The sequence below is a fragment of the Ambystoma mexicanum genome, chromosome 11, assembly GCF_040938575.1.
Source record: "Ambystoma mexicanum isolate Mex_15411 chromosome 11, UKY_AmexF1_1, whole genome shotgun sequence".
In the NCBI taxonomy this organism is placed as follows: Eukaryota; Metazoa; Chordata; class Amphibia; order Caudata; family Ambystomatidae; genus Ambystoma; species Ambystoma mexicanum.
The window spans coordinates 974337847-974362169 of record NC_090934.1 but is presented as its reverse complement, the minus strand read 5'-3'; the positions used below and the strand labels follow the sequence as shown (position 1 = coordinate 974362169).

The window sequence follows — 24323 nt, the reverse complement described above, 5'->3', positions numbered from 1 at the left end:
TCATTGTACACCCAACTTCTAAAAACAGAGAGTAAAATACTCCCACTTCCAAATCTTATCTGGAGCACTGCTCTCAGTGATCTATGAAGTTGTTTTGTGGCCTGGAGGATCATGCATTGCACGGTGGAACTCCACCCCGAACCTGGAAATGTTTATTCTCAAGGAAGAATTATTCCTCCGCTCATTTACGAGAATCAAAATGATCAAGCTCACAAGAATCTTTAAACAAATGTGATCTAAGTTAAGTAGGGGCACAGGTGAGTTCCACAACTTGAAACTAATTAATTTAGGACAGACAATAGCCCTCTTCGGCAGTCCACATGCAGCCCAACTCATTTGATACCACACAATTTCCTCCAGGAGTAGCATGTTTAAGGTTTTAGCAATCTTGTCATTGTCTTCGCACAACCTCTTTTTAGATATTCGGTGATCTGGGGAAAATAATATTGAGCTATATGCTGCCACATTTTTAGGACCTAATTATTATTGCTCCATAAAAAAAATAATGAATGAAGATGCCCTGGATGTAATCTATAGGATAAAGTACCCCTAACTTACATTATAAGGATATTGCAAGTCACTGAGGAGCTTTGTGACCAAATAGAGTCCACATAACTCCAAGGGGACTTGCAATATCCTTGTATGTGGGGGCATTTCATTCTTTATAATACACTAGCAGAAGGACCCGTTCTCCAAACAGGTTCTGTAGACGGTCATGATAACAACGATCCTCTAGGTTGCTGTTCCGATTCGCTTATCTCTTGATGTGCTTTGCACCCTAAGTAAACTACACTGAGAAAGGGTGACGATATACCCCGGGGCAGACATTTTGGGAGGCAAGAGTTGGTGTGCTGCTGCATACTGGGACATTTTGCGCTCTCTCCCCACTTGTCGCCTCACCCTGGTGTGGTGCAGATAGCTGCGGTGCATTGCGATGCAAATATCTTGGAAACCGTGCATCCTATGGCCTAGTTCTCGAGTTTTGTCCCTTGTGTTGGGACTGGTCCTTCTACGACCACATTGATGTTTCACCAATTTCAGGTAACTGTCTTGTGTGATGGTGCTAAAATCAAGGGAAAGGGGTGGGGTGTTTGTCATGTAGCTAGTAATCTCCAAAGGGTCCTAACTGCTAACTATGCAAAATGTGGTGGAGAAAGGGGAAATGGTGTGTAATTGTATAAAGAACAACACTTCACCAAGCCACAAACCTAGAAACAAATTTTGACTTTTGCTGAAATCCGGGGAAAGAGGTGGGGTGTCCAAATGTTACGTATGTATTAATGCCCGGAGTGTCCTAACGGGTAACTATGCCAAATTTGGTGCAAATTGGTGAACCGGTGTGGAATTGTACAAGGAACATCACTCCGCTACATACATTTTTGTTACTTTTTATATATATATTTTTAGTCACCAGTGCATACATTAAACATTCTACCATAAACGGTTCTTTGCCAATTAATGGCTGTGCAGTGACACAGAAAACTATTCTGAAAGTAAGGAATTTGAAAAGGTTCTCATGGCTTTAATTAAGCGCTGCAGTGATGGCTGGAATTCTCTCTGCTGGCTCAAGCAGCAGGCATTGCCATCTCACATCTGAAGCATAATAACTGGTTACAGAGCAGTTCTGATGTCATTTTCATATTACAGGTCAGTTGTGATGTCACAGCTAGCTTGTAATAAGACAATTATTTTCAGGCTTTTATAGAGATATTGCAGGTGGACATGTATTATAAAACGTTAGTATCAGCCGTTTGCTCTGCAGATAATTACTGCACGGCCGAACATATGAGCGTGGAGAGGGCTGCGGGGGTCTCTCCCCAGCATTCATTTTCACATCAATTAATTGTTAGCAATTAGACATTTTTGGCCCTGCAGTAATGTATGCACAGTCATCACATAGATCCTACATGGGGTTAGGGCGTATGGAGCCTGGGCAGCCAACAGAGAAGGCATTCAAGCGACGAGCAGTACAGGTTTAGATGTGTTTTCCGTTTCTTCTGGTTTCTCCCCTATTATTTTCTCAATTAAAGCCGAAAAGACAGAGGAAAAAATCCCCTTGATATGCATCTGTTGAAAGGGTTAAATGTAACTAGTGAGTTGGAAGCAGGACCACCTCTAGTGTAGAAGGCGCTTATCATTGATACCACATGAGGGCAACAACTATGGGTCGTTAACATTAAGGCTGTCCAGTCTAGAAATATGTTGCTTTTGAAAATCACGAATTGTAAGGCACATCATGAACCGATGGAGTGGGGCGCTACATGCAGGCCTCACCCTTCAGGTCCAGACTTATGCGTTAGAATGTGCCCGAGGCAAGCGGGGATGTTTCAACTGTTTTCAGTTAGAAATGCCGTTTCGTAAATCTAACCTTTTTTAGAGACAATTAATTACCCTATTCACTCGGTCTGCAAAACAATTGGGTTTTTGTGCGAGCAAAGTATTGGAAGAACAATTTTTGGGAATCAATCATGTAAACAGGTGGTGATCCAAGAAGTCTCTGCAGCTTTTCTTGGCTCATTGCTTGTGTGCTTGTCTGTTCGCCAACAGATTGCTAATGCCGCTTGCACATGTCTCTCTCTTCAAGGCATCTAATGAAGCGAGCTAGCTGCTCTGCGGCCACTGCAGCAACGGTGCCTGCTCCAGCGGTTTATTGCATCTGGTGGAGCTGCACACGGGCTGTCGTTTCTTATTCCATCTCGCATAAATATTAAAGTAGAAGGTGCTGCGTGAATCACTTTCTCTTTTATATGTAAAGCCTGTATTGTGTATGTTCTATCCACCATTACCTTTCCCAGCAGCAGCTCATCCTGTGCTGCACGAGAAATCAAGAGCGATGGTCCTGGGTGACGTCTCTGTAATCTATCTTTTTTGTGTATAACAATGCACACTTTGAGATTGACTACAAGCAATCATTTAGAGTCAGTGTTACTCGACTCTTAATAGTTCAGTTTAAAAGCCAGGTTAGATTTTTTGAGCGCTTATTACTTTGCATGCTGGTAACTGTAGGCTTTCTTTCAGGGTGGGGAACAAATGATAACATTCATGCTTTGTTCAAAATCTATACCTATTTATATATTGTCAGGTGAGTTTATGATGTGATTAGTTTTACATCATTCTCCAGCATGGGGTCTGGCATGGATTCACATGCTCATGAATATTCCCCGTCGTCAGGCTGGGAATCCTCGGTAAAGAAAAAACCAGTATCAGTTTCGTTTCTGATCTGTCTTTCGTAGCAATAACCAATCACTGGTCTCTGCGTCATACTGACCACAGCCAATGACTGCCCTCTACCTAAGCACCGCCTCTGGCAGCCATCTTCAGATTTTTACCGCACGTTCATGTGTTGGGATCCTCGTGCTATTGCTCTTGAGCGTTAGTGCTATTTTATCGCGCTTTTTTCACAAAAACTTCGATTCTTCGGTCAAAGAGCCTCAAGCTCCACCGATACTACATCCGATCTACGGGGACCCGTGTCGGATTCATCTGTGCCCCTCAAGGGTGAAGATTTCGTCGAGCTACGCTTCGGAGGACTCCAGAAGCTTCTCAGGCCCGGTCTCGGAGATGGCCCAGGAGAAGGGAAGCTCGACGCCCGGAAAGCTGTTCAGGGTCTGCCCTGGATGCCAGCTGCAGAACGTCTTTAAGGAGGACGAACACTCTTTCTGCCTTTACTGCCTTCATGAGGACAAAACGCACGTGGAGAAGGACTGTGCGTTTTGCGGCGACATGTCGGAACGGACCATGAAGGACCGTCATCAACGTCTCGCCAACTGGCTGCAGGGTAAGAGCCCGTCTGGCGAGAAGAAGAAGAAATCCGAGCGGTCTTCTAAGACCTTTGAGGGCGCCCCGGCGACGGGGGCCCAACATAAGGCCAAGCACCGCGAGTCCGCTGGCACCGGGAGCGCCGAACGGTCGGGCTCTACGGGCGCCAGGCAGGGCGCACCCTCCCCGGCACCATCAACCACGAGCCAACGCTCTGGGTCGGGTAAGAGGAAGGCCGAGCACCCGGCGAAGCTCCTGGAGAGGCCCCGGTCGAGCTCGAAGGCAGAGGAGGAGCGTGGCAGTGCCCCCTCCCTCAAGGACAAGGCGGTGAGCGCACCTAGGGTGGTGAAGGCCTTGATCCATCCGACCAAGCCCTCTATCGAAACGGTCGCGGCGGCCCTGGCCCAGCCTGTGGAGGCTACTCCAGTGGTGGCGACCTCAGGGCCCAGAATCTCCCTGCCTCCTCGGAGGGAGTCTTCTTTTATGCCCATCGATAGGACCCCCGTGAAAACCTCCGTGGAGAAGAAGGGGGGGCAGGGCGTCGTCGTAGATTCGGCCTCAACCTCAGAAGAAGAGCTGGTCGAGGTCTTAAGCCACGGCCTAGGCGTGGAACAAGACCAGCCCGTCGGAATGGGTGCCGACGCAGGCGACGACGCCGACATCGTCGAGGATGCCGACGGGGCCCCTGCTCGCCCGTCGGATTCCCCTCTGCCAGCGCCGCGAGACAACTCGGCGGCCATTTTGTTGGCCATACAGTCCTTATGCACTGAGATAAGGACGAGGCTACCGTTACCGACGGAGGAACCTCTCCCGTCGGGGGATCCAGAACCGGGACCTTCTGGTGTTCCCCCTGCCAAGAAAAGAAGGATCCATCCTCCACCTCCTTTTCAACCGTCGCGCCCCGTCCAGCCCTCCTCCCCGTCCACCCGAGGGGATGATACGGGGACTGACACGGCAGCGACGGGTACGGACGACGAGGCATACGACGAGGATTTTCCGTCGTCGCCCCCCACCAGGGCTTCTCCGCCCGACGAGATCGGATCCTTCCATTCCATGATCTCCAGGGCTTCCGAGCTTTTTCAACTCTGCCCCGAGGAGAAGAAAAAGGAAGGCTTCCTTTATCAGCGGCGCGAGGCCAAGAGGAAGACGGTCCTCGCAGTGCCTCTGTTGGACGACATTTGGGATGAGGGTCTTTCCCTCCTCAAGAACCCTTCCACGACGCCAGCTAGAAGAGACCGGTACGAGAAGAAGTACCGGGTCCCGGACACGGCCCCCCTATGCCTCCGGGCGCAGCCTACCCCGGACTCCGTCGTCTCCGCGGCGGCCAGGAAGAAAGCGGGGGGGGGTGCGGCCTCCACATCGACTTCCCCGCCGGACGGCGAGGGAAAGAAATTGGATGCTATGGGACGTAGAGTCATCTCGTCGGCAGCGACGACGATTAAAGCGGCCAACGCCTTGGCTATCGTGGCCCGCTACGACAGGGAGCTCTGGTACAAGATGGCTCCCCTGCTGGATTTTCTGCCGGACGACAAGAGGGCTGAGGCCCTTGAGATCCTCCAGGAAGGTGAAGTGGCTTCGGACCACGCCATCACCGTGGCGACGGACATCGCCGACGCGGGGTTCCGCCAGCTAGGCAACGGCGTTTGCCTTCGACGTCGTGGATGGCTCAAAGCTACGGATTTTCGGCAGGACGTCCAGACCAGAGTCCTGGACATGCCCTTCGACGGGAACAACCTGTTTGGGAAGACGGTGGACGATTCCCTCCAGGCCATCAAGGCGGATACTGAGACGGCCCGGGCCCTGGGAGTCCTGCAGCAACGACGGACGCCCTTTCGGAGCGGCGGAGGCAAGGGCGCCTCCAAAGGTTCCGGTGGCGGTTTCGCTTCCTACCGTCAAGCGGCCCGCTCGTCGTCGCAAGAGGCCTACAGAGGACGAGGCAAGTCTAGCGGACCCCGCCGTCGTCGCCAAGGAGGTCAAGGCGGCAAGGCCGCGTCCAAGCAGGATTGAACCGGCCGTGGGGTCGGGCCCCCACCGAAGCACCCCGGTGGGAGGCCGGCTGGCGGGCTTCGTCAGCGTGTGGGAGTCCATCTCCACCGACCGTTGGGTGCTGGATGCCCTGGCCCGGGGCCACGCGCTCGAGTTTCAAAGAAGGTGCCCGCGCGTCCCCCCCGTGGCCAGGAGAGAACTTCACGTCCCTCAACTTCTCCTGGAGGTAAAGGCGATGCTCAGAAAGGGCGCCATCGAACTCGTCCCAAAGAGGCTTCGGGGCTCCGGAGTCTACTCGCGGTACTTCCTCGTGAAGAAGAAGACGGGAGGATGGCGCCCCATCCTAGACCTGCGACGGCTGAACAAGTTCATCAAGGCGCAGAAGTTCAGGATGGTCACCTTACAGCACGTCCTGGGTCAACTGGAGGAAGGAGACTTCCTGTCGTCGTTGGATTTGGAGGATGCCTACTTCCACATTCCAATCCTAAAGGGGCACCGAAAATTCCTCAGGTTCGTGGTCCAAGGGCGGCATTACCAGTTCAAAGCCCTTCCCTTCGGACTGCGGTCGGCACCCAGGGTATTCACCAAGTGCCTCGCACCGGTGGCGGCGCAGCTGCGCCGCGAGGGGATTCACGTCTACCCCTACCTGGACGACTGGCTCATCCGCGCCAAGACGAAGGAGCTCGCCGTGGTCCACACGGCAAGGACCGTCCAACTCCTCACGGACCTGGGATTCTCCGTGAACTACACCAAATCCCACCTGGTGCCCGCGCAAGTCGCACTGTTTCTGGGAGCGAGGCTCGACACAGTGTCCCTTCTGGCCTCCCCGTCGGAGGAGAGGACCAGGACCATCTTGGGCAAGGTGCAACGGATGCTGGTGGCCGACGCGGCCAAAGTGAGATCCATCAAGTCCCTCCTCGGGATGATGTCTTCCTGCATCTACCTCATTCCCATGTGCAGGCTCCGGATGCGCCCGTTGCAAGAATTCCTGGATGCGCGCTGGATCCAGACGACGGGCAGCTTCGAGGAAAGGATCAAGCTCGACGAGAGTTTCCGGCGAGCGATACGGTGGTGGGGCACCCGCGCGCATCTGACGGCGGGCATGGACTTCCAGACCCCAGCCCACCAGGAGACTGTGACCACGGATGCCTCCCTGGAAGGGTGGGGAGCGCACACCGAAAATCTGCACGCGAGGGGACTCTGGCTCCCGACGGAGAAGTCCCTGCAGTGTTTTGGGCCCTCAGGTCCTTCCTTCCGTCCCTGAAGGGCAAGGTGGTGAGGATCTTCACCGACAACACCACCACCATGTTTTACATCAGGAAACAGGGCGGAACCAGGTCCCCAGCGCTGTCCAAGGAGGCGCAGGACCTGTGGCATTGGGCCGTCGCCCAAGGGATTTTTCTGGTGCCGTTTCATCTGGCAGGGATAAAAAACACCATCGCCGACTCACTCAGCAGGGAGCTGCGCTCGTGCCACGAGTGGGAACTACGGCAGGATCTAGTGGATCGCCTCTTCCGACGGTGGGGCACACCCCAGATCGACCTGTTCGCGACGGCGACGAACACCAAGTGCCGGAGGTTCGCCAGCAGGTTTCCCCAGACGAGGAGCATGGGCGATGCTTTCTCGTTCCCCTGGGAGGGCCTGTTCCTCTACGCGTTCCCTCCCTTGCCTCTGCTAATCCGGCTCGTCAACCAGCTCAAGAGGTCACGGTGCAGGATGATCCTCGTCGCACCTGCGTGGCCGAGGCAGATATGGTTCCCGGACCTTCTGGACTTGTCAGCGTCCCCGCCGATCAAGCTGCCGGCGGACGCAGACCTACTCTCCAGGGAAGGAGGCGCCATCCTCCACCACGACCCGAAGTCGCTGAACTTGCAGGCCTGGCTCCTGCAGCGCTAGAGTTTGGAGGATACGACATACCGGCCGATTGCAGAGAGGTTCTTGCAAAGGCCAGGGCGTCCTCAACTCTTAAATGCTACGGACACAAATGGAAGAGGTTCTCTGTCTGGTGCCACGCACAGAAGATTAACCCTCTACGGATTACGGCTCCCCAAGTACTGCCGTACCTGCTGACGCTGGCCAAAGCTGGACTGGCACACGCGTCCATCAAGATTCATCTTGCTGCGATCTCCCGATACACCAGAACCACGGGGCGGACGTCCTTGTGGTCTCATCGTCTGGTGAAAGAGTTCATGAAGGGACTATTCAGATCGTTCCCGCCGGTGAAGGCTCCGGCCCCGGCGTGGGAGCTCAACGTGGTGCTGACCAAGCTCATGGGACCTCCGTTCGAGCCTCTGCACTCGGCCCCGTTGAAGTTTCTATCGTGGAAGACAGCTTTTCTCGTGGCCATCACCTCCGCACGACGAGTGGGTGAGATCCAGGCCCTTTCCTGCAAGGCCCCGTACTTGACTTTCCACGACACGAGGGTAGTGCTCAGGACGCACCCCTCCTTCATGCCCAAGGTACCGTCGGACTTCCATCTCAACGAACCCTTGGTGTTACCTGTGTTCTTCCCGTCGCCTTCGTCGCCGGCTGAGAGGACTTTGCACTCGCTGGATGTAGCTAGAGCGCTGAAGTTCTACGTGGATCGCACGAAGGGTTTTCGGAAGACGTCACAACTCTTTGTGAACTTTGGACCTGTCAATCAGGGGAAGGCTCTCTCGAAGGCTTCCATCTCCAGATGGCTCTCCGGCTGTATCATGTACTGTCACCGGTTGGCAAACCGACCGCTGCCTGGCCGTCCGAGAGCCCATTCCACCAGAGCGATCGCAGCTACCACGGCGTTCCTATCTGGTGTGCCCCTGCTGGACATATGCAGGGCTGCTACGTGGAGGTCGACGCACACCTTCACGAAATTCTACTGCGTCGACCGGGATTCCAGGGAGGAGTCCAGGGTCGGCCAAGCAGTGCTGCGCAACCTGTTCGCCTGAGGTGAGCCTGGTGAGGAGGTAAGATGCTTAATGTTGAGTTGATGTGATGCTTAATGTTGAGCCTTTGCCACCTCCCGTGGTTGTGCATGTGTGTACTGCTATGTATTCTTTATTCATGAGCATGTGAATCCATGCCAGACCCCATGCTGGAGAAGGAACAAGTTACTTACCTGTAACTGTTGTTCTCCAGCATGGGTCTGGCATGGATTCACATGCGAACCCTCCCGCCTACCCCTCTGCGGCTCTTCACTTGGTCATACTGCCACTTCACGTGCTTCCAAATCTGAAGATGGCTGCCAGAGGCGGTGCTTAGGTAGAGGGCAGTCATTGGCTGTGGTCAGTATGACGCAGAGACCAGTGATTGGTTATTGCTACGAAAGACAGATCAGAAACGAAACTGATACTGGTTTTTTCTTTACCGAGGATTCCCAGCCTGACGACGGGGAATATTCATGAGCATGTGAATCCATGCCAGACCCATGCTGGAGAACAACAGTTACAGGTAAGTAACTTGTTCCTTGCTGTAACATGGGGTATTCTTTTGTAGTAGCCCTGTGTTTACAGATTTTTTCAAATAACTTCTCTTACCTGTTGGTTCCACACCTTCTCTTGCTGCTTTTGCTGCAATCCATCCACCCGGTGGAATTCCAATTTTCATAAGCAGAACGGATCCCATTGAAGTCAGTAGAGTGGAAATATAGTTCTATGTGGGCGAGCCCAATGATGTCTATGAAAGGCAAGAGGTTTCTCCTGTGTGCGAGTTCGTTCACAGGCAGGCAGCACATTACAAATGAGTTGAGAGATCTGCTTTATTGTACGTTTTAATCGAGGAGCACATTGCTCCTGACATTCTTTATGTAATCCCTCAGTGTTTATCAGAGACAATAACCTGAGATGAGCAGATTATTAGAGGTGTACTAAATAGTTAATTTTAGTGTTTGACACCAAAACTGATAAATACAGACCAGGGCCATCCCGTCACGTAAGATTGGTTGTGTGCTTGCAGCAGCTCAGTAGGTGTGCGCTCGAACAGTTTACTTGTGTTCTTTCCTTCCGGATTTGTGCATACACATTCTTACAATGTCCGGAAGGAAGGATGAGTCCATTATGAGCTTCACACAACATTATTGCAAGAAGTTAATATGGCAATTTACCCCGCGTAGCGGGGCGGACATGGCCAGTAAAGGCCCGCCAGCACAAGCCCAGGTAGGCACGAGTGGTTCTCTCATGCCTCGGTGAGGGCTGTGGGCCATTACCGGCGATGTCCGGCCTCCACCCCCCCAACCCTGCCCAGGTGGTGATGGCCATTTGCACCCCGGGGTGCGAATAGTTTCTAACAACAAAAAAAAGATAGCCGCCGCCATTGGAAAAGGGACTTAGTCTCTTTTCTATTTCTATGGTGGCGATGGGCCGGGAGGGTGGAGTGACGAAACTGGAGAACAAAGCTGCATTCCAGCAGGTAAGTGTTGGGGGCATGGAATATTTTATGTTTTTGTGGGGAGGGTCGGGACATGTGGAGACAACAAGAAGAGGCTTCCTGTTGCCTCCCCACAATCAACATGGCACCACCCAGGGACGGGCCTCAGGTGGCTGGTACACTGTGTATTGATACCCGGCGAGAGTCAACCAGAATGTAAAACACATTCTGATTGGCTCTCGCCGGGTCGTTACCCGCCGGGAATCCTTCGGCCGGGATTCCACGGCCATTGTTCCCTCATTGGCTCCTCAGCCAATGAGGAGGCTTGAAGCTATCCCCGCTCCGAGCCTCCACATGGCTGAGAAGCTGCCATCGACCCCTGCCGGGGATGTGGGTATGTATTTTATTTTTTCTTTCCTTTCCTCCCCCCCCTCGCCACCCTCCCAACCGCACTTACATTCTGATTTCTCCTTTTTCAGGAGTGAACACGCTGGGCACACTTCTGTTCCCAGCACGTCCGCTCCCGAAGGCCGCCATGGAAAGGGAAAACGGGCTCCGTTTTCCCTTTCCTGGCGGCCGTTTTCTTTATCAGCGAGTCCGGTCCTGCCCCCGGGGGCCTTTAAGGCCCTCCGCTTAGCTCGGGCCTATAACTATGTGCCCCAGGGCATTACCGGACTCGCTAATGCCTCCGCCGCTCTGGGCATATTGCTTAATTATCGCCTGCTATCCAAACCTCTTGATTGCCTGAATGCTCTTCCCTGGGTGCAAATGCTGGGTAGACACTGGTGATTTCCCCAGTGTTGCGTATTCCCTTGGAATTACCTGGCTATCTTGGAAATGCTGAGATTGATGGAGAAGGACCCCCACCTGAGGCTTAGCCTAAAGGAACGCCCTAGCTTCCTACTAATGTGACAAGGTAGCACAGGGTAGTTACTTAGAACCTTGGTAGACGTCGCCACCTTTGTCTAAGTGCACACCCTTTCTGTGCCTACTACAATGAAAAATATGATTTAGAATGTGAATGGGGGTTCGTTGGCTAGCTAGTATTACCTCATGGAACGCAATTGTAAGCACACCCCTTCACCCACAATACAACCACATTGGTTCAACCCTATCACCTTAATTTAGGTAACCTGTAACCTCATAGGCAAATAAGGTGGAGGATAACAGAAGTCAAACAGACTGAATGGCATACAATATATCAAAATAAAATGTTCACACAAATGTATATAGAGTCAAAAGAATGCAATAACTATTGATATGTAAATGAATACATTTTGTTACAAAATACTATCTCTTGGGTCACTTTTTTAATGAAGCAGAAAATGTAGATAATTCTCTTTAAAGCGCACAATGCACACTTCTTAATAAGTCACACTCTTGAGCAGGGGTTGCAAATACCACATTAAAATAAAAAAAATGTTTTTATTTAAAGTGGTTCATATTGGTTATACATATTGACAACCTTTAACCACCCTGGTCCACAATATATGAAAAAAAGAAAAACAAACCATATAGCACCATATGCATAAAACATTCCGCAGCTAAAGAAGAGAATAGCTGGCAGGATCTTCAATTACTCTTCCAACTTTTTTTTATCACCATTAAAAATTTGACCAGAGCCAAGGTTATTGAAGTCTTCTCTCCTGAAAGCAGAATTTTCAATTTTGCACCAGTCCAATACCACTTTTCAAATCACCAATACCCCATGACTGCCTATTCTTGATGCCCCATGGGCAATGCACAATTTCTCTTTCAAATGCCAAAAAACATTAATACCAATGTTAATCACCAGGACACCTACAAATGCTGTTTGCTGGCTATCCAATTGTGAACTAAACAAAAGCATGTATCATACTCGTCAATTCAAAAGTAAAATTCAATTCTGGAATGCTAATGCAATAATAGCAACTGAACCATTCTATGTTGCAAAATTATAAAGCAAGAGCAACAACTATTGATAGATAATGTTATCTATTTCAGAATTGTATCAATCAAAAGGCAACCTGCAAGTTGCAAAGCCAAATAGCAAAATGCAAGATCAAGATGCAAGAGCACTAATTCAAGACAATCTTTACCCAGCAAATAAGACTTATTGAATGTTTGCTTTCTAAATCGGGCAAAACATTCCATGTAGAATGGGGCTGTCAGTTGTACAACAGGATCTTAAGGCACACTGGTACACCCCATCTGGATAATCTGCTCTGCCAGCCCCCTCTCTAAAGCTTGTGTGGATTTTTTAATACTTCTTATTGAAAAAAACCCTAATCAATTTACTTGCATGTCATTTGATGGACATCCCTCTGAGTCTTGTGTTCCTTTATGCAAACCTACTAAGCAGGAACTTTGAAAACCCTGCCCCTGCATTATGATGTATATCCATAATTGACTAGCGACGCCCCCAACAACCACATGTTGGTCGCTAACTTAATTCTCAATGCTAAACAGCATATCTGTCTGCAACTCATTTTGCCTCTTAAAGCCACACACCTATCTTGTGCCCAGCAAGGTGTTGTTGATGATTATTGCCATTATTCAGCTATCATCCAACAGCTTCATGCTTCCCTGTACAGAGTACAAGGCCTTTCCACGTAGGATCCCCTTAGGGCTGCTTGCTCAAATCCATTTTAAAAGGAATAAAAAAAAATGTTTTTCTTTTCCTTTCGAGTTGCTGGTTACTCTACATGTTATGTCTATGTAGAATTGTATTCTAAATGAGAATATATCCTAAAAGCACATACATTCACCAAGAGGTTGATTTTGCAAGGAAAAAGTAAACTCATTCAGGTTACCTTCCAGCCAATAGCGCTTTTCAGTTAGCACTTTATTGCATAACGTTTTAAGCACTTAGCAAATAGTACTTTGCTTAACTTCTAGGCACCATATTCCATCATCGGTATCTGGTCAGGACTAGGCTAGTTTTGCTTTTATTAGGGGATTCTAGTAGGAAATTGTGTCTCCTATGTTGCTCACTTCGATATGGGTTCAGAATCATGTCACCAGTGCTACATTTTAGAGAAAAAATAAGTGCTAGGGCTCATACATTTTCTAGCACGAATGAGCCACTTCAGGCAGGCAACTGTTTGCACTCTTTTGCCCCCACCACCACCACCACCACCACCAACTGCTTTCCACAGTGTAAACATATTTGAGGTTGCAGCTGAAACTCCTACTGGATCCTTGTGTTTGACGGATGCCTCGACTATGGCAGATGTATGAGTTGCAAAAACCAATGAACATAACTTCAGATACAAATTTGAACTTAAAATGAGACAAATGTGTGTTCGTCTTTAAATAAATCATCATCATTAGCATTTTACTCTGACTTTATAGGTGGCAAAGTGGAACATAGTGACCATCTATCCACAGAAAACAGAGTACATGCTTTCTTCCTATGGTAAACTGATGGAAAGATGCAGGCAAAATCATTACTAAGTAGATGAATGCATCGTCAAACACTGCAAAAAGATGCTTCGTTTAGACTTGAACTCAGCACCAGCACTCTTTGGCAGTGGACTTGTCTCTGTGTTAGTGCTGCTGGCTGACTGTCCTGTTCGTTCAGTTCTGGGTGTCCCTATGTCACACTAATGGCACTAGCGGCTGTGCATTGCCAACCGTAGTCACATGATGGCGCATGTTGACTCAGGGAGTCAGTAACTGGACATGTGCCTGCATATTGGTGTACTGTATGCTGGCTGCTTGCCAGAACAAAAATTGGCTGTGCCCAGCTTCATAAGGCGTTGAATATGCTTGCCAACTTTGTGCAGATGGGCCATTTAATCATCTTAACCCAAATGGACCAACCACTTAAGAACCAAGTGCACGTTTGTATGTAAAGCAAGTTTTATTGTGCGACTGTCCAAGGAGGAGCTAGAGGATGCTGCAGAGTCAAACTAACCCAAGTCTAACTTAACCAAATAAGTTGACACATTTATAGAAATTTTTACAACAATCCACCCCCACGTGATTGGGCAAAACCTCTACAAAGAAATCCCATCATTCTCCAATTTTTCCATTCTCATTGGCCACTTATCTTAACTACCATCTTCAGATCAGATTCATAACACACCCCTTCTTGGGATTCGTCCGTAGTAGGTCATGACATCATCACACAGTTAAGCATTTGGTGTACAAATAAAATTCATTACTAGTAACAACTGGTCTGAGCCCTTTAACCTCCATTGTAATTGCACATGTTTCACATGGATACTCCGGGCAACATGAGGAAAGCTGCATAAACAGGTTCTCTTTGAACTGATGATAGCCATCTCATCCACCCCGGCTTACTGGCTCCATTGAAACATTCTAATCTGCATTTTCCTCACGCACACACATCTGAGAATACAATTGAAACTCCTGGGTTTCAATCACCTTAGCCTCAGGTGTTACTTCACCCCATATTTATTGCTGGTCAAAACAATTGGCCGAATCCTTCTGCAGGACTTCAATGCCCTTAACAAGATTAATCTGTCTCCTGCAGAAATACAAGCCTTAAACATTGTATCCTGTTCAACGGCTGACCATTTGTTTGGTTAATCATTGTTCCTCCCCTAGCCCTCAGTCCTGCAGAACAAATCTATCTTTCCCTGGCACCGGAAATTCACGGCACAAACTGCTGGCTGCAAAGTCTACATGAATTTGTAAAAACTTGCTACATACAGATGTATAAATTCCCTTTGTATGTTGTGCAGGCCCCTTCTTTGCATGTGCATAAAAAAACTCCCGTCTCTGTAAGTATTTCATTGCACACCATGTGTGAATTGCGTTTATATTTAATTTGGCGATTTTAGCATTTCGTCTTTCAACGCACTTGCAAATCTAACATGCATCAACTTTAAACGGAATGTAACACTAAAGTAATATATGCCATTCACATTTAACTACACTGGTTACATATGAAATTGCAACATCGCACCCAGTTCGCAACACCCGCAGTCACAAATATGGCACACACAACATGAACCCCTCTTCATCTGACATCAGCACATATGCATATGCATGCGCTTGTCTTCCTGCCTGCTGAAGTAGTTAATTGCTCTTGGTACTGCAGCTGCATGGCGGCAGACCACACTACATTCCTGAGTCATCCACTCTTCTGTGGCAGTGGTTATTACAGTAGCAGAATGGTGCCAGTGTCGTGTAGGCTGACTGTGGCCAGCATGACTGCTCAACCGTGTGACATTCCAACTCATTGATTTACATGAAAAGCACTGCCACGCTAGTGTGGGTCATTGGATACATAAATACCAGTGAGCCGGCACGGAATGGAAAGCAACGTAGCCCTTGCACACTGTTGTTGCTTGCTGTGTGATGTTGCCTATGACTGATAAGAAGAGCTAGTGCTCAGATATAAGTAAGTGCCAGGGCTGAGCTCAGGCAAACACCCACACAAATTAAGCACTGTATCTCCCCACCCCCTCGTTAGCAAATACTTTGTTTACATTTATGGCGCCTAGCTGCCCACCGAAAACTTCCCGCCATTGACCTTTGCCTCTGATGGAAGAGCCTACGTTACGTTTCATTTGCTGCAGAATGTATGGCTGCAAACATTAAAACTCGGTAATATGACCTGGCAAAGGTTCAGAAGCACACTGCTACAATGTACTGTTTTTATTCCTCTGCCCTTGTATCTGCACAACTTCTTTAATTGAAGTACTAATGTCAGAAAAAAAACTAATTGTCAGCAATTAACAGTTTCAGTACAATGTGTGAAATGTACTTTTTCTGGAAATGTTTTTCATGCTGCGCTGCATTTGACAAATACATGTGTTAACTTTTCTGCTTCTGTTGAACTTGCTTCGAGTACCTCTTTAAAGCTGTACTTCAGGCCACCTGAACTGACTGCCCTGAACTCCCTGCTTCAGAATGCTGCCCCTGCTTGATGGCAACCCAACTCTTATTCTTGAAAACAATATGTATTTAGGAGGTGAGTGTGAAGAACGTTAGGAGAACTTGGACTGGAGAAAGGTAGACTGGCAACTTGCTGCTCTTTCATATCCAGACCCTTCCACTCCTCTCCTGTTTGGTATAAAAACAAACACCTATAAGTGGCTTGTTTTGTGATGGCCAGGATAGAAATCCTGTCTCGTGACTCTTACGATTGTGACTGGAATACATGTGAGCCAGAACACATACCTGTATAACCTGTCTGATGACTCTTACTCCTGTTCCTAAGAGGCCCCTGCTGACTTTGATTTTGTCTCCTAACATTAATTCGGGAACCTAGGCTCCCCCCCTCTACCCTTTACTTCTTGTATCTTTTTTTTTTCTTCAGAATGTCTTATAAATGAGAAACACATATATATGAGACTTTGTTGTCTTGGCAGCCAACTTCTCCATAACTTTAAAAGGCACTGCCTATCACCGCAGTGATCCAATCTATCATGCTTTCCCTATACTTAAGATAGACCAAGCATATCTCAAGACCCTAATTCATCCTGTAAGGAAGACATGATATCAAACAGTGAAGAGGACACAAGTGATCACAGTTCAAGGGTGTTTATTGAACTTCAATGGCTTGGTTGAATGCCTGTCTAATCCTAAATCTAAGGATGGGAGGAAGCTACAACCATCACATAATAAATAACGCAGTCCTAGTGGAGTCTCAGTCAAAATAAAAGGGCCTGTACTCGTAAACCTATTGCCAATCCTTACTTCTAAATACAAATGGTGTGGGATAACAATGTATGCAAAAGAAAAGTGTTCAAGAAAGAATGTCAGGATAGTTGAGCAGTTGGCTTCCCTTTCCCACATTTTCAGCACGGGACAAGACGGCACGTTCGAGCTTCGTGCACACTCTGGCTTCTCTGCCACGAGGATACAGTTCAAAGCGTAGGTATCAGGGCCTTCTGTGCCAAAGTCTCTTTACCATTCAAAGTATCTTTATTACAGACAAACAAGCCCTAAATTTCCTTTCTTCCCAGGTTTTCCACATTCACAAGTTCTCGGGTTCACTCTTTATCATGGGGCTCTCTCCTTTAGGTTTGGACCCCCTTTAGCAGATTATTCACAATTGGTCTCCTTCATTCCTGCTCGGCCCCCTTATCACAATGTTATGATATGATATTTTATTTCTGTGGCACCTCTACACAAGTGTTTCAGAGTGTGACAAGGGAAGGGGGGCAGGGGAGAACAAAACAACGATCTTACTAGGCCCAGTGACATTGAGAATGCACAAGTGCATGCGAGAGGGGCAAGGGAAGAGGTCCATGGAAGGGGGGAGAAAAGGAGAGTGTAGAGCAAGGAGAAAACAGATACATTAATAAATAATACAAAATAAAGGCAACAAACAGTTGTTCTCGATTGGTTTCCCTTGTTTGGGCTCAGACAGTGTCAAAAACGAAGACTTTCGATTGTGTGATGGATTTTGCTTAAGCCGTCGCAGGACCACTTCGATTCACTTCATTTCTCATTCTCATCTTTCCCTTTTTTTTTTTATTTAGCACTTTTAGCTGGACACCTTACAGATACCTTTAATTGAGCACACTCGCGATGCCGGACCACTCTGTCACAAGTGCTGTATCTTCCTTTTCTTAGTTCAAACATCCATCAGCAATTCAACTTTCCTCACATCTTTCGTCAAATGCATTACAAATCTTTCTTCTTGCGCTCTTTATACAATGTTGATGCTTGCAACCTTGACTTCAACGCAGACCGATCTTGCATCTGTCCCCTCATCTCACCAGTTTCATTAATCTTACTGGCTCTGCTTTAATCCTGGAGCCAAGGACTGTACCGAAGCAGCTGCTGCTCCTCCCGACTCATTCAGCCATACAGGAGGGCCCCAGGTATCTCCAACACACAATGCAGGATTCTTCAGTCTTGTTTCCTGGCCTTCTGCCTTTGGATCCGGAGGACTTTGGAAAGTAATGGTTTTCTGCCAGAAAGGTCAAGGGTATCTCCCTCCTGGTGCACCCTTCTTGGTTTGCCGTCTTTCTCCCATGGTTCAGCTGCCATCTCAAACACTGCTCCATTGCGTGCTTTGCCTTGCTCAGAGTGCGCTCGGCTTTTTATCCGTGTGGGGAAGCTTAATGGAAGTCAGGTGTGAGTGGTTACCATTAATTGCCTGACCTTGCCTGACCATAGTAGTGGGACATGTCTGGTACAATGCTCAGGTGTGAGTCTGTTTTCTCCCAGAGCAGGCTGTCCGTGTGAAAGTGTTTGCTCCTCCCCACCCCTTTCCCTACACAAAGTTCCTAAATATCCTTACTAGGATGGGGTAAAGGTGTTACAGGGAAAGGGATACAGCTTCTCGCTATCAGTTGTCCCACTCACACTCCCCGAAGACACCTGACCCAGGTGATCCTCCTGCACTGGTCCACCCCCAGGGTCTGGATCCAAAGGCGATGGCCGTGCCCTAACCTCCTGGGAGAGAGGTTCCCGGGGACTAGCAGGTGAGACACCACCTGTTTTCTCACAATCCAGACTATATATAGACATACAATTTCATTATTTTCATCTCCCCACGTACTCTGTACTCTGTCCCTCAGTTCATTCTTTGACCATTCTTCCTACCCTCCTTTTTATAACTCCTCCATCTCTAATATCCTATTTTCATTTTTCTCCGGCAGACCATGCTCTGGAGATCACTGGGTGGGGGACAACGTACACCCTAACATCTCGGACAAAAATAGGCGCTTTGAGAGCACTACAATGGTGATTTGGCGCAGTATAAAAACTCATTCATTCATTAAGGTCTGGCACCATGCCTGTATCAGTGCATGAATGATGTTCCCTGAAGCATTGTCTCACTCCTTTTTGTCACCTTTGTATTAGATATAATACTTTCTAATAAGAGGGATTGCGTAAGAGGACTGGAGCATATGTGTCTGAAAAGAACTTTAAAGCGGAAAACAAAGGGTCCCATTTTAGTTTTTTCCTCAGACAATTAATTGCTTTCTGATATCTCCAGCACGGGTACATTTGCTGTTCTTTTTTAGTCTCTCCATTTGATTATGCATACTGCACAGTCTGCCAGGTATACTGACAGATTAATTTTGGGTTCCGGGACTTGTCACACTTTTTAAAACATGTATTCAGAGGAAGATTGCGTTTTGGCATATACTGTCGGTATCCAGTGATTTTACTGTATACGAGATCAAAAAATACTGAAATTTGGTAGGAAGGTATGTGGGGTGGAGTATGGAGGTAAAATGGGTGCGGTTGGGGTAGGCTTAGGCTTATAAAATAAACAGGGGGCTTGGGCGCACCCAAACCCTCCTGTTAAACAGGAAATCATATTGTGCCTCCTTTCTAATATATATTGGCCTAAGCCCAGTCGCTCTGCGAAGAAAACCGCGTTGCAAAGTTCTGATTTTAGATCAACTTCGCCGCCATTTCAGGATCATCCGCCATTTTGATTTCTGTTAAAATGTAACTCTGTGTAGTAAAATGGTGGACTGTGTTTCCAACTTGTAGCCGAGCCTTCCCGACCCTTGCACGTAAGTTAATGTTTAGACTGGGTAAAGAGACCTTGTCCCATGCCTGACATGTGGTTTTAGGATTGTCTGCACCAACAAGCCTCATCCATGAACATACATCGAACACAATGTAAAGCAAATATCGAACGTGGACACTGGCTGAACTGCATTGTGAAGGGATATGTGCTAAGGTTTACTGCTAAATCTGGGAATACACTTTTGCCATTGTAACTTGTTTGAATGTAAACCAAAAGTACTACGTGTGCATATTGTTGTATAAGCCATAAGTGAACTCGGCACGAACTCTAGACCATGGATTATTAACTTGCAGAGGGGCTGGACATTATTACTGAAATTGTATAAATACTTGAATGTCCAGATGGTCCAGTACCTCGCACTTCTCACACTGAAGGGCTGGTATTCGCTGTGATGTACTGAGGGCCAGATAGCGATCTGATTTTGTTTCTTTTTAAACTGCGCAGTATTAAAAGATCTGTGAATCTTTATAAGCCCGTGTTTGGTGTATTTCCTTTTGTGGCACTCAGCCTCGATATTTCCTCTTGCTTTTACAGATGGCGCCCGAATAGGGACCCTCAAGATTGATGCCAACTCGTTGAAGGTTGACATGGCTATCGGACCGGGATCGGACGGTGAAAAAAGGGGGCCCCTTTCTTGCATGAGAAGCGATACCTCAACAGTAATGCACGACCCGATCCCTGGATGGTGAGCCCGCGGTCCGAGACGGCATCTTGACGAGGGTCCATATATCGAGGCGGGCAGTTTTGCCGGAGTCACCAACCACTTGGGTCCTTTGATAGTCCTTTGTAATCCGATCGGACCTCCTTTATCCTTTGATCAGGTGAGTCGTGACCCAAGTATCCTGATAATTTGTTTTGGGGCATTGCACTCGCGAGTACAATTATTGCCCAGGTAACACCAGTAATCGGATATGCCTGGGAAATTGTCTGCCTGCTTCAGGGTATTATTCCTCAAGGACAGACAATCTTTGGAATTTGGCCGACCGGCGCCAATGGAGGGGTCTCCGGCATGTACTATATACTGTAAGCACGGCATTTTAAAAAAAAAATCTTTTAAAAACTTTATTTTTGGTACAAAGACCTTTACAAATAATTGCAAAAGATAAAACATGGGTGATAAAATAATAATAATAATAATTCACAAAATTGATTTTCAGCTGTCTTAGATCGGATACAACATCGACAATAAGCTGTTCAACATTACGTATAAAATGTATTTGTGGACATTATCTTACTCTATCCAGTTAATTTACAATGATATTTACCAATCTTACTGTCCTAAGTATAGAAGAACCCGTTGCACCCCACATACATGTTAACCATATCCAATTTCTGTCCAAGATGGATTTTGCCTGTAAAAATGAATTTATTATTTTACAGCAATCATTTTCAAAATATATACAGAAGAGAAAAAGATGTTTTAACGATTCCTGAGTTAATTTACAAAATCTGCATGTCTCATCGCTCATATCAGATTTATCTTATGCCAATACTTCACTCTCACCCTTGTGTGGAGCAAGTCAAGTCTAAACAGCATGAATGTTCTACGTACTTGTGAACATGGACATAGTATTAAATATGGAAGAATAGGGCATTGCCTATGGCAAAATTTAGCATATTTCACAAAAGATGAATATCTCTGTATTTGTAAACAACAAGCCGCCCAATCATTTTCGAACATTTTTTTCTTAACTTTTACTTGAAACAGTTCTAGATCTTCGATAGACATATTGATTTTTTTCAACAAAGACAACATACGCTCTTTGTACTGTACCAGAGAAGGGGGGGTTATTACTAACAAGCATGTGATTTAATCCAACATATAAAGAATTATTAGGAGGAAACAACACTTTGGAGAAATTAGAGAGTAGACACCAGTTATATCTTACAGATAGAGAATTAAGGGCCAATTCATGTCTAAGAGTTGCATTTGGCATAGAGGCTGGTAATCCCAACGTATACTTCCAGATGGCACCTTGGAGTTGATCCAAAAGAGGACCCAGGTCGATTAGAAAAAGTTCCACTCCATAAAGAATAATCGACTCCACTTTTTTATGGTAAAATTCCATTAAAGGGATTAAAGAAAACCTTCCGATTTTGTGCAGCAGATTTTCATTTGCCCCTTCATAGGAAGTAGTTTCACCATAAGCAATTCTTTCACTCTTTTATAGGAAACATTGTTCGACAATATCATCCTCAAGTAAGGTAAGTTTAAGGAAACGGCTATAGGCAAAGATTCAAATGTCCAAGAATAATGTCTGACTTTTTTCTTGTTGCAGAATACAATTATATTTGATTTTTGAGGGTTTACCGTTAGGTTGTTGCTTTTACAATACTGTGAAAAGCATTCTAGTTTCATTTGCAGTCCTGCTTGCGTTCGGTCGAACAACAGAATATCGTCAGCATAAGCTAACCATGATAGGGTAAAAGACCCTAAACAAAATGCAAAAGATTTGTCTAGGTTCCATATCTCGTCTATATCAGCCAGATAGAGGTTAAAAAGAAAGGCTGCGAGATTGCATTCTTGTTTAACACCAGTCAAGCTTGGTCTAGCTTCAGTGAGTGATCCTGCCTGATCAATACGTACCCTAAAGTTAGTATTATAGTGGAGCATTTCTACTAACGTGATCAGATACTGTGCGAATTTAGCCTTGTGCATTTTTTGCTAAAGTTTGCCTCTTATAACAGAATCAAAGGCTGCCTTTAAATCAAGAGAGGCGACAAAAATGGGACTTTTGTCGGGGCACTTAGCAGAAGCAATGATGTGGCGAGAATACCGGCATTAAGAGGTGTACCCATGCCTTTTCTGAACCCTACTTGTTCGGTGCTCAGACAATCGTTGTTACGTGTAAATATTTCCAACTCTTGTAAGATTAAAGAGGCAGAGATTTTTGCTGCTACGTCAATAATGGTGACAGGTCTATAATTATTAGGATCGAATATTGAGCCCTTTTTGTGTATAGGAATAATAATTGAAGTAAGCCAGGAGATGGGAATAATTTTTGAGCAAAAGATTTCATTGAAAATAATACTAAAAGTCGATGCCCAAAACAACGGGTCGTCTTTAATCAGACAAGGAGGTAGTCCATCTGGCCCTGCACATTTAGAGTTTATGAATTGCGAGAACAATATCTGTGATTCCCCAAGGACAACAATTTGGGATTAGTTGAGTATCGGGCAGATATTCAAAGGATATAAGCATGGCATTGGTAGTAGTGTTTAATGATATTTGGCACAGACAAACTAGACATGCTTCCGAACTTCAGTGGCCAACCAATGGTAGTTTTGAAATTCCTCGTATAGAATATTTAAAGTCTATATTATTAAAGAAAAAGGCTAGACCTGCAGCATTTGATGTATTACAGAATTGGAAAAAAGAAGCTATGCAGCAACTTAAAAGTAGAGATAAACATGCGCACCGTCATATGTCCAACGCTGAAAAAGCGTTGTTGTATGATCAAAATAAACAGTCTGAGTCAGTTAGGAGTATGGATAGGGCTTTTCAACTTGGTATTCAGAAAATGTATCCGTCTAAAGACTTTCATGTATCTGATGAGTTGATTGACAAACTTCTAAATGAACGAAGGCCTGGTGCCACTGCGCCACCTCCATATGTTCCTATTCCTGCTGTTTTACCTCTTCCTGCTGCTGTTCCACCTCTCGTAGTAATTCCTGCTCCTCCTATCGTTCCCCCTAATGTTCCTCTTCCTCCGGCTGTTGTTCCTCCTCTTATCGTTGCTCCTCCACCTGCTCCTCTGATTTTGCCTGCTGTTACGGGTCTGGTAGATTTGCCTTCTGCACCAGTGATAGCACCTTTGTTACCAAATGTACAAGATTTGTCTACTCTTTCTCTTCCAAGTGGTTCTGTCCCACTTGTAGTTGATAAGGGAGCGGAATCAAAGATTGTAACTCGTAATACTGTGTCTAAAGATAGAAAGTGCGATTTGACTGCATGGGCTAGACAGTGCATGGAGAAGGGTGAACAAGCTGATGTTTTTTTCACACACTCTAATCTGGGAAGTTTTCCTGAGAAAAACGTTTTTATAGAAGGGTTGGAAATTCATTTGTGTGTAATGTGGAATAGGTTAAATGATCTAGATCTCCCACAAGGTTTGAGGGATCTGAATGTTTTAGCATATTCAAGAGATACTGCGGAGAAAGTAAATGAGCACGTCAAGAGGGTTTTGAGTATAGAAGGGAGTTGGAAAGGTTACAGAATGAAGAAATTGATGGTGATAGTTTGGGCGCTATGTTTGTACAGAAACGGTTCCTTCCTTGTCGTAAATCGACAAATGAGGAAACGCGAAGTTGCACAAAGGATGCGATTAGGTGGATTTCAGACATGTCGATAACTCCTGTAAAAGTATATGACAAGTACAGTCAGTGTACGCCAGAAATGGAGAGGAAAGTGATACAGGTAATGGTAGAATACCTGCAGGATGAATGCATAAGAAGAAAGATTTGTTGTCCCGCAGAATTATTGAATATCTACAGGAGAGCTTTTTCATCTAACACTCCTTCAGCTGCTTTAGCGCTATATTTAGCTCTGTTGCTCAGTAAGCGTTCGGCGTTTCCCATCTCTGTTTCCTATGAGAGGTTCCTCCGACATTTGTCCCAAAAGTTGAAGATCCAGCTAATGTTACAACAGGTACTGCTGCTCATGACATTCCTGCACATTATGTGTCTCAGTTTGTTCACGTCCCGTTCTCAAGACAGGAAGTGAACACCATTAAACAATCCATTCCCGATATTGGAAAGAATCCGACAGGTTTCTATA

At 46.6% G+C, this 24323-nt stretch overlaps 1 protein-coding gene across 1 annotated transcript in view; it reads left to right on the top strand.

Moving 5' to 3' along the window:
* MRPL21 (mitochondrial ribosomal protein L21) overlaps positions 1-24323 on the top strand; it is a 279597-nt gene that overhangs the window by 63201 nt on the left and 192073 nt on the right. The gene's annotated exons all lie outside the window — the stretch shown is intronic.